This window comes from Malaclemys terrapin, chromosome 1 (genome assembly GCF_027887155.1).
Source record: "Malaclemys terrapin pileata isolate rMalTer1 chromosome 1, rMalTer1.hap1, whole genome shotgun sequence".
Lineage (NCBI taxonomy): Eukaryota > Metazoa > Chordata > Testudines > Emydidae > Malaclemys > Malaclemys terrapin.
In genome coordinates, this window is record NC_071505.1 from 122,592,879 (window position 1) to 122,607,045 (window position 14,167).

Sequence of the window (14,167 nt, forward strand, 5' to 3'; positions counted from 1 at the left end):
GAGCAACTGGAGTGAGTGGGGACGGTGCCTCGCAGAAGGGGTATGAAAGGGGTGGGGCAAGGGTGTTTGGGTTTGTGCAATTAGACAGCTGGAAACCCTAAAGAGGAGTAACAGGATGAAGTCGGGGGGATTAGGAGACAACCAGTTCTCCAACCCTGACAGCAACTCTCTTCTGCTGCTATAATAGGAACCATGAAAATATACAGCCAATTTGTTGGGTAATTAGATCCAAAATATTAAATATAAACAAAACAGAAACTTACGTTTTTAAACTAAGGCATTTTACAAGACTCCCTATAATGTAATTTTTAATTTTCAAAATGACCATTGATTTAAAACACTAATATTGCAACTAATGCAAAAGAGCTAGAAAGAAAAAGTAAACAAAACATTTTTGACCAACATGAGTGAAATGTAAATAAGTGAAACAGACACCCTAAATAAAGATTAGTAATTTGAAATTGTAGTCATTTCTCCTTTTCAGTAACCTGAAACACAGGCAACAAGAAAGTTTAAAGCTATTTCCAACTTGTCTTTATCCTTTTTTAAGAGAGTTAGGAATATTTCAGTTTGTTATATAATTTTTATAGTCATTGAGCAAAATAATTGTGTGTAAAAGCAGAGAGAGTTTTAAATGGACAAAACTCTCGCTAAATAATGATGGTGATTAGAGCTGATTAGTTTCTCCTTTTCCTCTTATACTCTCACCACCCCCAAAAAACCTGAACACTCACCAGAACCCCAGTTATTTCATCATATATTAAATCTTTATAGAATATCTGCATTTTCTATTCTGGCAGTCAAATGAAAGAATGGGATGTGTTCACACAGTATCCAAAGAATTAAGCATTTATATGAACACAGTGTGTACGTGAGCACAAGCGCATGTATAATTAGCAAAGAAAGACGGGACTATTGCCAGTTTAGAGGACATACCCATATACTTTCATTTGAGCAATACTCCTCTGACATCTAATTTTCATAGCAAATTTCAGATGTCTATCCCAGACAAGGATTATTATATTCAAATTACAAGACTGAAAAATTGAACAGAATGTTGCATTATTGTAGCTCTTTCAAAGGTGATCTGCAAAGAATTTTTTAATTTTTTTTATTAAAAATCATGGAGGCCTTCTTTAAAAGTTTTGGGATTTTTTAACGGCTTTACAAATAACAAGTATATCACAACTGTCCTTCCTTGTTTTTGCTGAAGGACTACTGGGAGGTCTCAGGGACAATGAGTTTTAGTACCTTAATTGAAGGAGCAGAGGTGTTGAATCTTTAGTGAAGGCTTCTTTTATTTAAACTGTTAGTTGCTGAAGCTAAACACGTGTTTAAAGAAAGTTCAGTCTGATGAAAAATCCCTTCCCATTTCAATTGTCCAACTTTCACTCCCTTGGCTCTTGTGATGTTACCCATTCCACTGCTTCTCCTATCAAAGTCTTCTAACATGACTGACCTTAATTTCTAACATGAAAAACCAAGCAGAGCTCTTGTGATTGAAACCTTTCAGGCCACATTTATGTCACAAAGCTGCAAAAAAGGGCACAAGACTATTTCTTCCCCACCCCACCCAATCAGGTTACCTTTGAAAAGCATGCAATGGTCAGCAATTCTTTCAAACAACTTGGTATTGAAAGAAATGAAATCTATTTGGTGTTCCAAATATTAACATTAAACTGCTCTGTGGCAGAGTCATTTTAACAGAGCATACAGAAACTATTATTGAAAATTTTGCTAAGTATAAATAATTATACTATATCTTAAATCTATTAATTTACAGAAGTATAGAAACCTGGAAGTGTATCACTGTAATCTTTGTCCCATATCACCTGTTATAAATTAAAGCATGACATTGAGAAATAGCTGAACTATTGATTTAACTGGGGTAATTGAAAGGATAGTAAGCTACACAGATGCCCACATATGAAACCTTCTTACAGCAAAAATCTTAATTCAATACAAGTCTCTACTTACACCAACATTTATGCAGGCTAAATATTAAAAACTGTTTGCTCAGTGCTTTACTCCATCTTGACATGTAGGAAACTCAGATTTGAAAGTAGTATTATGACTTGCATAACAGCCAGTGGTATTTGGAAGTATGACGAAGTTATGCTGTTAGCCCCTGGAAGGTTGAGTTTTTGGTTTGTTTTTGTTGGGCAGGGAGCGGGGGTAAGTAGTAAAGATGGTAGAATAAGAAGAGGACATGAATTTTGTGTATTCTCTAACAGAAAGGCATGAAACAGCATTTACAGCAATCTTGGCAAAGTAACTGCTTCCCTAGCTGCAAAAATGACATGAATACACCAAGATTCTATGATTATAGAAGGAAACTGGAAAATCATAATAAAGGTATTGCCCCAGAGATGAAAACTCTTTCAAGATAAGCTGTCAAGCAAAGTATGCAGGAATCTGACAGAGCATATATCACAAAATATAAGCATCTATCTGTAAAGTACTTACAAAAAAAATAGAAACAATGCTAAGCAAAAGCATAAATCCACAATCTCTACCACAAGTAATATGATCGCCATACTGATAAAATGAAAGAATGTTTCCATGGATTTTAGCTAATACCTTCTGTTAATAAGGTAGGGTATCATTTTACCAAACTCATTCAGTATTTTTTTTTTTTCCAAGCTGCTAGCTAAATATCAGTTCAGCCAAAATAGTTTCAAACTATTTGTACTAAGCAGCCGAAACCTAGGAGGGCTCTGAAAAAAATTAAAGCTGTTTAACAATTCATTAAACATGCAGTTTGCATAAGGTCTACCTTAATAAAATGTACACCTTAAGTAACTCACATTTTTCTTCCAGATGCCAAGTTCAGTTGCATAACTTCACAGACCAGCTTCAGTACCTGTCTTTTCCTTACACAGCTCTGTATGACCTCCAGTTCCACAAGCAAAATTCTCTCAGAGCTCATTTCATCATTTCCTGTTGGCTGCTGAAATCCTTGTAGCTCAAACTAAGGTCATTCCTTCACATTGCAGTGTTCTCACAGATCAGGTTTTTCACAACCATTCCTGATATTTACGTACCGCAGTAATACATCGGGACTGCCTTTCCTACACACTATAATAAATCTGAATGCTCAAACATAAATCTTCCATTCAAAGTATGAATTCACTGAATACATTTTTAAAATATATGATTAGCCTAGGGAAGAGTTAAAGGAGAAAGTTTAATTTTTTTGTTTAACTATACCAGTGAAATTGAAATTGTTGTGGTACCAATTTCACAAATACACATGCACACCCCTAGTTAAGAGTTAGCTATGACGTTTCTATTTTTTACAGACTTTAAAAGTTGGATTACTGTGTTTCAGGAAGAGTATTTGGGGGTGGGAGGGGTTAATAACCACTAATATAATACTGACACAGAATAGAAGCAAGTCCAAGCCTGTAGGATAAAGCTAACAAATTTCAAGAAAACTAAATTGTTTCAATTTAAAGTGCAACTAGAGCTTTTGCTTTTTTAGCTCCATGGTTTGAGCATTGGCCTGCTAAACCCAGTGTTGTGAGTTCAATCCTTGAGGGGGCCATTTAGGGATCTGCGGGGAGGGAGAGTCAGGGACAATACTTGGTCCTGCTAGTGGAAGGCAGGGGACTGGACTCTATGACCTTTCAAGGTCCCTTCCAGTTCTATGAGATAGGTATATCTCCATATATGTTCATTGATTTTTCGTTTAGATCAATTTTACCCCATAAACCATCCCTAGCAGAGATTTCTTTCCTGTCATTATTAGTGAGGACTAACTGGCATGACATGCTACCTACAACAGAAGGCTCCGCTTGAAATAACCCAGAAAAACCTAAAGATGAGGAAAGATGAGTAGGTGGGGAAATAAAGAGAAATCTGACCCTCACACAACAGAGCAAACTGGAGGAAGTAAGGAGAGAAAGGTGGACACAGACTTTCCTATGTAGTGTCTTACTGGGATTTTTTTTCCTGAAGGTTAGGACAGGGAATAAAGGTTGTGTCCTTTTCCTGTATTTTCAAAGTCCCAGGTTACACTAGAAAAGGCTTCTAGTATAGTTATATTTGAAAAACCTTTTCCTAGTGTAGGCACAGCTTATACCAGCCAAAACAGTTTGATTATTATACTGGTTTGCTGAGTGAAATAAGCTATATTGGCAAAAGCACTTTTTTGCTGGTATAACTGCATCCATATTAGGACTTTTGCTAATATGGAAATGTCATTAAAAGTCACATTCCTAACCAACCTTACTATACTGGCAAAAGATTTAAGTGTAGACCAGCCTAAACACATGTAAACAGGTGTTGAGACTGTGCCCAAGAAACGAAATTGCAGCGGTCATGGATAGATACCCTTCTGTGAGACAGAAGGTCTAACAGTCAAAGATAATGGCTGCATGAACCATCAAGGTACACTCATCTCTTCAGACACCACACCCTATCTCCCAAAAGACATTAAAGTGCAGTCTCGTAGTTATGCTTGTGCTGTCAAGGTAATAATGATTATTTATCATTTAGTACTATTTAGTTGCTTTTTGCAACTGGAAAGTATTCATTTCCAACTGCAATGGTTCAAAAAGATCAGACCTTAAAACAATCACTTCTACCTCTATCCAGCAGAACTTTTTTTTTTGGCATTGGTGCAGAACTTACTGACTCAGGACCTCAGAGGAATGTAGTTTTCTGTACTATCCATATGAAAGACACACCTGGCCTTTCTAATTCTTGTTTCATTTAACAAAACAATGATCTGTTCTTTTTAAATGAATCAACAATGGAGCTTTTTATCCAAACTGTTTCCAAATCAAGATTTGAAAAACTGAAGCAGGCACTATAGCATTACAAGAAAACAGAAAATTATTCAGATCTGAGACTAAAAATATTAACGACACTATTGCTTAAAATATAATTTTCTTATCTATTTGTAATTAACTTTTTTTAACCTTTAAGCTAAACACACCAAATTGTTCTTTAGACAGTTTATCTTTTGAATCTTATTTACTGCAGATAAAGACAAAAGACAAGACAGAGCTTGAAAAGAGACTGTTGAGTTTTGGATCATGTTTGAACTCTGTTTAAACATTGTTCCAACTTAAACCATAGTTCAGATAGGCTCTTGCATTCACTTTTAATTCTAGCCCAGCAGTTCTCAAAACTGTGGGTCAAGACCCCAAAGTGGGTCGCAACTATTTTAATGGGGTTGCCAGGGCCAGCATTAGACTTGCTGGGGCCAGGTGGGCTGAAGCCAAAGCCCAAGGGCTTCAGCCTGGGGTGGCAAAGTTTGGGCTCCACCCCGCCCTGGGTCACGTAGTAATTTTTGTTGTCAGAAGGGGGTCATCGTGCAAGGAAGTTTGAGAACTGCTGTTCTAGCCAATTTCACTTTCAGATTCTCATACATCACCATACTACTGCAACATGAGGTTGCCAACACTGTAAGGGGATATTGATCGCTATATGCATTTACAGGGAATTATAAGCATTTATATTTGTGCTGATTTAAACTGAAGACTTCACTGACATTTTTAAGTTTTCATATACTTAGGTTTTTTTAAATAAAAAAAATTACTGCATACTAAATCGCAGGTCTAAAGTTCCTGAAAATATCTCTTTAAACATTAATGTCATTAACAAATTCAAAATCTTACAAGTAGTTTAACTAGCAAGTTGAAGGTTTGTTCAGACTTTCTTAAGCCAGTCGCCTTAGAGCTAAAGTAGTAAACTAAAATTTTTACCGTGTACAAAAAGGTGTTGCCTTTAGAAAACATGGAGTGAGCGGGGGACGGGGCCTCAGAGAAGGGATGGAGTAAGGGTGTTTGGTTTTGTGTTATTAGAAAGTTGGCAACCCTAACTACAGCTTTAATTAAATTAATGTACAATATGCATTGTTGTAATCTCTACAGTCACCCACCCTTAGAGGAAAAAATAAAATTTACAATTTGAGAAGAAATCTGATGCAGAATTACCAATCCAGGATACAGCAATCTATTTTTTTGAGAGTTCACTTTATTTTGTCAAAAGCCTCTTGTTCTTTTTTGCTTTACTGACTGTTGTTAAACAGCAACAAGCTGTGCACTATTAACATCAATCATTTATTTGTGTTCTGATGCAACAGTCAACCCAAAGCAGCAATTACAGTTTGTTTTAAATTCAATTTAAAGTATACTTAGTGAACCACTGGGAAAACAGTAAATAAAGTAAAAACTGGAATGATTTCTGCACCTTCAGGAACAAAGCCATTTTAGAATTAAAGATATCAAACTTGAACCTCAAAAGAGGTAATTCAAATCCAACTTCTAGAACTAATCAACTAAATCAGATCTACATATTGTTTCCTCCAGCCTTTAACAGAGCCAAGAGAAGAAAAGCAATTCTCCCCGGGACTACAGGTTTATATTATACAGTTAGTCCAATATTATAATAGGAATTGTCAGGCAACCTTAACAGGCAGTGCTACCAGCCCCTCCTACAATTATTCAGGTTTTTCTCCTACATTTGTAAATAATGTTTGTTAAATTTGAGCTTACATATACATTTAGCTATACTACACACTATGCTCTGATGGTGAAACACTCAACTAGCTTTCATGTAGAATCAGCCTTAAGTCTACACCATTTCCTTGCCCTCATTTTTACATGCATGATCCTCAATTGCTAGGGTAGGAGAGGGAAAAGGCCTTGAAGCTATCCAAGGAAATCAACTTACAATATGAAACTACTGAGGAAAAGCTCTATGTAGCACGGAAGAGTGAATATCTTGGCATCTTGGTTACAATATTTTACTTATGGTTATGGTATTCTGTGGTTACTGGAGTGGGTCACCTGACTGGGCATTAGATGGGGCTAGCATTGCAAAACCATCGTTATACAACTACTATATGCTGCAATGCACCAGTCAAGCAATTGTTCTCTACTTTCTGTGGGATCAAAAAAAAAAACAAAAAAAAAAACCACCAATTTGCTTTTTAAAAAAAAAAAAAAAAAAAAAAAAAAGAGCTTTAAGGACAAAGCATCTGAGAGTTTAAAGCAGCAATTTTTGCAGGAAAAATGCATTTGAGTGTCACCAAGAATAATGTTTCTATTTGCCCAAGTCAAGAACCTTTGGGGGAAAAAGTCATATTAAACCATGCAGGAAATTGTTAATCAAGTTAATAAAGTGCACAGCTAATGAAGAATTGAATGCACTTCTGGTTAATATAGTTATGTGAATTTAGACTTTGCCCACCGCTCCATCAAGCGGATGACGGGCTGCAGCAGCAGCTCCTCAGGCTGCCTGAGGTGCTTCAATGGTGGCGGAGGAAGCAAGATGAGGACAAGGAAGAAGAGGACACCTAGCAACAGCTACCACAGGAGCAGTTTCTGGGCTCAGGAAACCAGTATGGATTGATAGAAAAGAATAGTTCTGCAGATCCGGGATGACCAGCAGAGGCAAGAATTTCAGGATGGCAAAGAAAACCATTTTGGAGATACATGCTGAACTAACCCAAGAGCTACCATGACAGCTTAGCAAAATGCAGTGCCCCATACCCATAGAGAAGCTGGCTGTAACTGCGATCAGGAACTTTTACCAGTTCTTTAGCCAAACAAGTCGCCATGGGGAGACTGACTGTTGGGGCCACTATCAAGCATGTGTGTAATGTCATGGATAAGGTACTGTTGCTCTGGGTTATAAAGTTTGGTAACACTCAGGAGACTGATGGCTTTGCATGCATGAAATTCCCAAACTGACTGGGACAACTGAGGTGACCCATGTGCCTACTATTTGCCCCTCCATCCTTGTATCAGGGCTCAGAATTCATAAACAAAATGGGGTATTTCTTCATGGTGCTCCATGGACTTGTCAACCACCACTGCAGGCTTACAAACAAAGGCTGGGTGGTCTGGAAGGGTCCACAATGCTAGGATCTTTCAGAACTCAGCTCTATTTAAATTAGTGGGGAAAGGACTGTTTGTCCAATTGAACATTGCTCTGGTTAACCTGGGAGGATCCAGGATTATCCTCTGCTTCCCTAGTTAATAAAACCATTCACAGGCCACTTGATCAGAAGGAAGAAACTGTTTTAACTACCGCCTCAGTAGCTGCAAAATGATAATGGAGTGTGCATCTGTATGTTCGAAAGGGAGATGGCGCTTGATGTGGAATAGGTTGGAAGCAGCATAAAAAACCCCAAAGATCATAGCAGCATGTTGTATTGTTCACAGTATTTGCAAGAGTAAGGAGAAAGCCTTAGCGATAGGTGGAAGCTGAGGTGAAGAGATTTGCTCAGAGGTTTGAGTGGCAGCCAGCATGATGTCCAATACAAAACGCAAACAGCCAGGGCAATATTAACTAGGATGCCTGTTGCTCTTATTTTTAGTCTCAGGCCTAATACTGTATTGTGCAGCTGTACATCCAGCTTTTAACCCATGGAGGGGTAGCAGAGTTTTTTTCTTTAGTTCAGTGTTATGGGGAGTGGAAGTACAACATTGTGGCCGTCACTATGTACCTCGTGTCTTTGCCTATGTTTGTAAAATCTTGTGAATTAGCACAAACTTTTCTCTGTGATATGAACAGTGGACTCCATATGAATAAAATGTTGACGTCTTTTATTAGTAGAGAATCTATCATGTAACAAACAAATGAACCTTCAACTGTCATTTTTCAGTTTTGTTTCAATTATTAAACATATTAAAAACTATCTAATTACAAAGAACCTTTTCATTAAACAAGCCATGAAACAAAAACTGCGAAGTGCAACAGAACAGTGCAGGCCACAACTCAAGGGATGTGTGGGGGCAGAGAGACCTTAAAGTCAGAGGTGAATACAGTAACTCCTCACTTAAGGTCATCCCAGTTAATGTCGTTTTGTTGTTATGTCTCTGTTGTATTAGAGAACATGCTTGTTTAAAGTTGCACAATGTTTGGTTATAACGTCTCCACCTCCACCCTCAGCACCTCCTGCCTGCCAGCAGGCCCCGCAGATCAGCACCTCCCCGCTCCCTCTCCACGCCTCCCATCCTCCGCAATCAGCCGTTTCGCAGCATTCGGGAGGCTGGGGCCAAGGGAGACGGAGCGAGGACGCAGCATACCCGGGGGAGGGGATGGAGCAGGGGCGGGAAGATACCGGATAGGGCCTTGGGAAAAGGGATGGAGTGGGTGCAGGCCTGGGGCGGAGCCGGGGCTTGAGCACCCCCCCCCAGCACTTTGGAAAGTTGGCACCTGTGCATGCACCATCTGAAGGATGGAGTGGTGCGCGCTAGTGGGATAACATGGCTTCATCATCTCATTCAGTTTCCACAGGGAAGCGTTTGAGCTGCTGCCATATGTCTATTGTGTCTCCTCCCTCCATCGGTGCTGCCCTGTAGAGTGTGAGGCTACGTTAACAACGTGTTAACCCTTGAGGGCTCAGCTGAGTGCTCACTTAGCAGCAAGGCAATCCCTGGGAAATATCCCACCTGATATCAACACGGTTGCTTTAGGAGAAGCTCAGGGAGCTCATGAGCAGGTCCCCAGACAATCCTCTGATTAGTGACTGCAGGGAGATTTGGGGAAAGGGGAGCTGCTGCTAACGTGCGTGAGCAAGAAACAAAAGGGGCTCAAGGGGCTGACATAGGACATTGTTCCAGTGACCCTGTGCAAGTCTGTTTTAAATGTAACGGTAGAGGGCTATGTATCACTCTTCATGCAGATTGGGGCGGAAACTACTATAGCAACAAACATTATACTAGACTATACTAAACAGCCATTGTTGTTTACGTTGTGTCAGTTCAAATACAGTATTCCCTGAACATTTCTAGTGTGTTGTAATCGTACTGTATCACCTAGCATCATGAGTCAAAAACGCCCACCAAGTGATAGTTGAGTGCTTAGCAGTAGCAGTAAGAAAATCAGAAAGACCATAAGTTTGGGTACTAAATTATATGTTTTAAGGCCTTTTGATGCAGGGGAGCGTGCGGTTGACATTGGCATCACTAGGTCTTACTCGGACCACTGTGAGAACAAATCGGACTAATGCCAACAAGATTAGTGCTAATGCTCAGTGCGTAACACTGCTTAATGCTACTAAAGTAACTTGATCAAGAAGTAGTTTGATGGAAAACATGGAGCGTCTTCTCTCAGTGTGGATAGAGGACCAAAACCAGCGGAACATATCTCTAAATTTGCTAGTGAAACAAGCTAAGAAAAAAAGTTTGTATGACAATTTGAAGAGAGAGACCAAGGTGAAGGATCACAGACCGAGACGTTCACGGCAAGTCGTGGATGGTTTGATCAGTTCAAGAGACGCTTCCACCTGCATAACATCAAGATGTCCGGTGAGGCGGCTAGTGTCGATATTAAAAAATTCCCCAACTATCTCAAGAAAATAATTGAGGAAGGCAGCTATTCACCTAAGCAAGTCTTCAATGTCGATGAAATGGGCCTCTACTGGAAGAGGATGCCTGAACGGACTAACATTCCCCGAGAGGAGAAGACAGCACCCTGTTAAAAGCAGCTAAAGACCACCTAACCTTGGTGGTAATGCTGTCGGAGATATGAAGATGAAACTGCTGACCGTGTACTAATCCGAAACACCAGGAGATCTCAAGGGATTTTCAAAGGAAAATTTCCTTCCGGTCATTTGGAGATCCAATAAGAAGGCATGGATAACTGGAATTACTTTTTCAGAATGTCTGACTCTCTATGCCGTCCCTGCATAGAAGGAATACTGTGCCAAGGAAAATCTTGATTTCAAGATTTTATTACTTATTGATAATGCACCGGCTCATCCCATCAACCTGGACTACCTGTGTGAAAATGTCAACGTTATCTTTCTGCCACCTAACACTACATCACTCACCCAACCCAGAGACCAAGGAGCCATCACTGCATTTAAGACATATTACTTACGCCGTACTTTTGACCAGCTCATCAGAAGCACTGATGGGGAAGGCAAGCCTACGATTCGGCAATTTTTGCGTGACTACAACATCCTCAAGTGCATCAATAACCTTGGTGAGTCCTGGGCTGAAGTTACTCAGGCATGCATGAGTGGTGTGTGGGGGAAATTGTGGCCTGAATGTGTCAATGACTTAAAGGATTTAAAGATGTTGTCCCCACTATAAAGAAAGTATCCTCGGCTTGGCCAAGAAAGCGGGTTTTGATGAGATGGAAGAAGCTGACGTTACACAACTTCTGCAATCACACAGAGAAGAGCTAGCCAATGAAGATCTGATGCAACTAGAGGTGATGAGAGCAACGGAAGACGAGTGCCAAAGAAGTAAAAGAAGAACTAACCCATCGAAACTTGACTGCCAAATGCCTTTCTGAAGCTTTCCAAATGATTGAAGCTGGCTTGCAAATCCTTAGTGATGACGATCCTAACAGGGAACGCAGCTCCAATGTGATTAGGGGAGTTGGACATGTAATGATTTGCTATAAAGAAATTTACAAAGGGGGAAAAGAAAGAGAGAGAAAGCAATACAATCTCTAGATGCGTTTTTCCAAGTTGGGAAAGTTCAGCAAGAACAGCAAGAGGAGCAGCAGCCAGATAATCCACACTCTTCCACCCTCTGACTCCACCACCTCAACAAAACTTCACAATCATCATTGCTGAGTACAGTATTAAACTGTATGTTTAAAATTGTTTGTTTAAAACTTATACTGTATATGTATATGATGTCTTTTGTCTGGCGAAAAAAATTTCTCTAAAACCTAACCCCCCCCCCCCCCCCCCCATTTACATTAATTCTTATGGTGAAATTGGATTTGCTTGACATCGTTTCGCTTAGTTGCTTTTTTCCAAGAACATAACTACAACGTTAAGCAAGGAGATACTGTATATGTCTTGGCTCTGCCTCTTCTGGTTCGTGGGACTTCTGGCATGGAATGCTGAGGTCCAAAGTTACATGAGGCAATAAGGCAGCTCAAAAGCGATGGGGTCCCAGATACAACTGTTCCCTGAACTGGGATCTGGGAGCAGTGCAACAGTGGGAAATAGTTACTGTTGTTCCCAGCAGCATGTATTGTCCAGGGGCTACATAACATGGCTGGGGATTGGTGTGCAATGCTACATTGCCTACTGCCTTAATAGTGCACTGCAACAGGGCATATTGGTTTTGTATTGCCTCCAGGAGTTCCTCTTTTTCCATACTATCTTTGGCTATGGCAATGCCCTTTCCTGACAACTACCATGCTGTCCTTCACCACAGCAATGATCTCCCTGGAAAGCTCCTTTCTGGATTCCTCTCAATCCTCAGATACTACCTCCACCTCTACACATTTTGGGGTTTTTTTTAGGGCTATGTAATCATGTCCATGAACATTTCATTGAAAATTTTCCATTTTCTCCCCCTCAGGTTTCACAGCTGCTCAGCCATTAATAAGGGTGTGTACTTGCAGGTCTGGCCAGTGCAGGTGCAGAGGTATTTTAAAAAATGACAAGTTGTTATTGTTCATATTCTAGGGAGAGTATAATAGTATTTTTTTACATGCATTTCTGGCTTTACCTGAGATTCTTCCCAGTCTTGGGAGAACCTTGGAGATGTTAAACAGTACATGCACAGGGATTTTTTTCTGTGCAGTATCGGTTGCATAGCTTTGCCATTGTGTCTTGAAAGCTGCGTGGGGTTGGGAATTACGTTTCCAGTCTGGGGACAGGGTTGGGAATTATGTTCCCAGTCTGGCTTTGCAGCTTTGCCCCTTATATATAGTTATATGGTGTCAGAGGGTTTAGGGGCATTACTCTGGGGTTGAGCTACATAGTAATCCTCTCTACAGCCCCTTTAGGATGACATTACACTGAAAAAGTAAGTGGGAGGCAGAGAATGGCCTTATACAAAAAGGCAAAGGGCAGACCAGCGAGATACACTGAAGTTATTCACCAAAATGTTCCCCCAATCCAGAAGTGCTGCAGGAGTGAAGGGGAGTCACAAGGTACACTTGTGGGGATGGCCATGCAGCTATTCCTCATAATCGCCAATAAAAATTGAGTAAATTCTCAGCCTTAGATTTTTCTTTATTTCCCCTGCAGACATGTTGAAAGTGCAGAGAAAAACATATAGAGCTCTGCAATGATAGCCTGAAGCATTCACTGTTACCAATCTGTAAGAATGTATGTTACAGGGCCATATTCTGATCAATAAAATCTGCTGCCTTTGGCAGCACTTCAGTGTCCTCTCCCCTCCCACCACATGCTGCTCAAATTTGGCCCAGCTGCCCCATCATGACAGAGGAGTAACTAGGCCAACTCTGAGTGAGTGGCATGGCAACCTGGTGCACAGGGTTGCCATGCCACTCAAATATAGCATGCCCACCCAAGACAATTGCTCAGAAATCTGCCAACCTAGGCAGCTTCTTAGCTTTTCTACACCTAGAGCAGCCTCTGCACAGGGCATTTACAGAGGAGATACTCTGCAGCTTTACAGGCCTGCAACGTTGATTTCTACCTCACGTAAAGTGAGAACACCAACCCAACTTTTTTTTCCTGTAACCACATCTCAATACATTTTTGCATTTCACTCAAAAGAATGTTTTCCTCATTCGAATATGACATGGGAGAGGGTCGAGCAGAGGCTGCAGCTGTCCACCATTTTGAGATGGCGAACAGTAGTGGTAGTGGTCACTGAGCAGAACAGCTGAGGGAAGGGGAAAGAAAAATAGTACATGGGCATGTGGTTTCCACAGTGTGGCCCTGAAAATGGTACCTACTAGTAGCTTTAGCAAAAGATGGGGGCAGATAGCCCAATCAGATTAGCCACCATTTTGAAAGGTTAATGAGTGGGTGAATGGACAGCATGGGCTGATGAAGACTTCTAGCTCACTGCTGCCTACAATGGCTGCGGCCTTGGGGCTCCCAGAACAGAAGCTAGCATGGCTGTATAGCATAATAAATTAAAACTTAAGAAATAACTTTCAAAATATTAAACTTACATGCTGTAGTCCCCTCCATAGGATCAGTCTCCTCAGTTCCGGTCTGGGTTGCTGCCTGGGACTCAGGGTTGGTTGCTGCAGGGCAAAATTGGGCCATGTGCTACCTGTCTGGCATCAGGATCCTGAGTCCTAGACAGATCCTTGCTTTCCAAGGAGATCTCTTAGCTGGCCTCCTTGTGATCATCCCCCACATGAGACTTGCTGGTCATCCTGGGAGGAGGTGGGCGCAAAGAGTAGAAAGGAGGGGGTGGAACAGCAGCCAGCAGGCTGTAAATGCTGCCTAGGTTGGGTGGTTGTGCAG

The 14,167-nt window shown here is 40.7% G+C and overlaps 1 protein-coding gene across 5 annotated transcripts in view; it reads right to left on the reverse strand.

The window, feature by feature from the left end:
- The window catches only part of PACSIN2 (protein kinase C and casein kinase substrate in neurons 2), a 117,220-nt gene that overhangs the window by 76,891 nt on the left and 26,162 nt on the right, over positions 1–14,167 (reverse strand). Inside the window, exon 1 of one of the 5 annotated variants that reach the window (XM_054037587.1) lies at positions 2,808–2,885. The exons of the other annotated variants lie outside the window; for them this stretch is intronic. The gene's annotated coding sequence lies outside the window, so the exon portion shown is untranslated. Of the gene's footprint in view, positions 1–2,807; positions 2,886–14,167 lie in introns of those variants that run through there. 5 annotated transcript variants of the gene reach the window in all.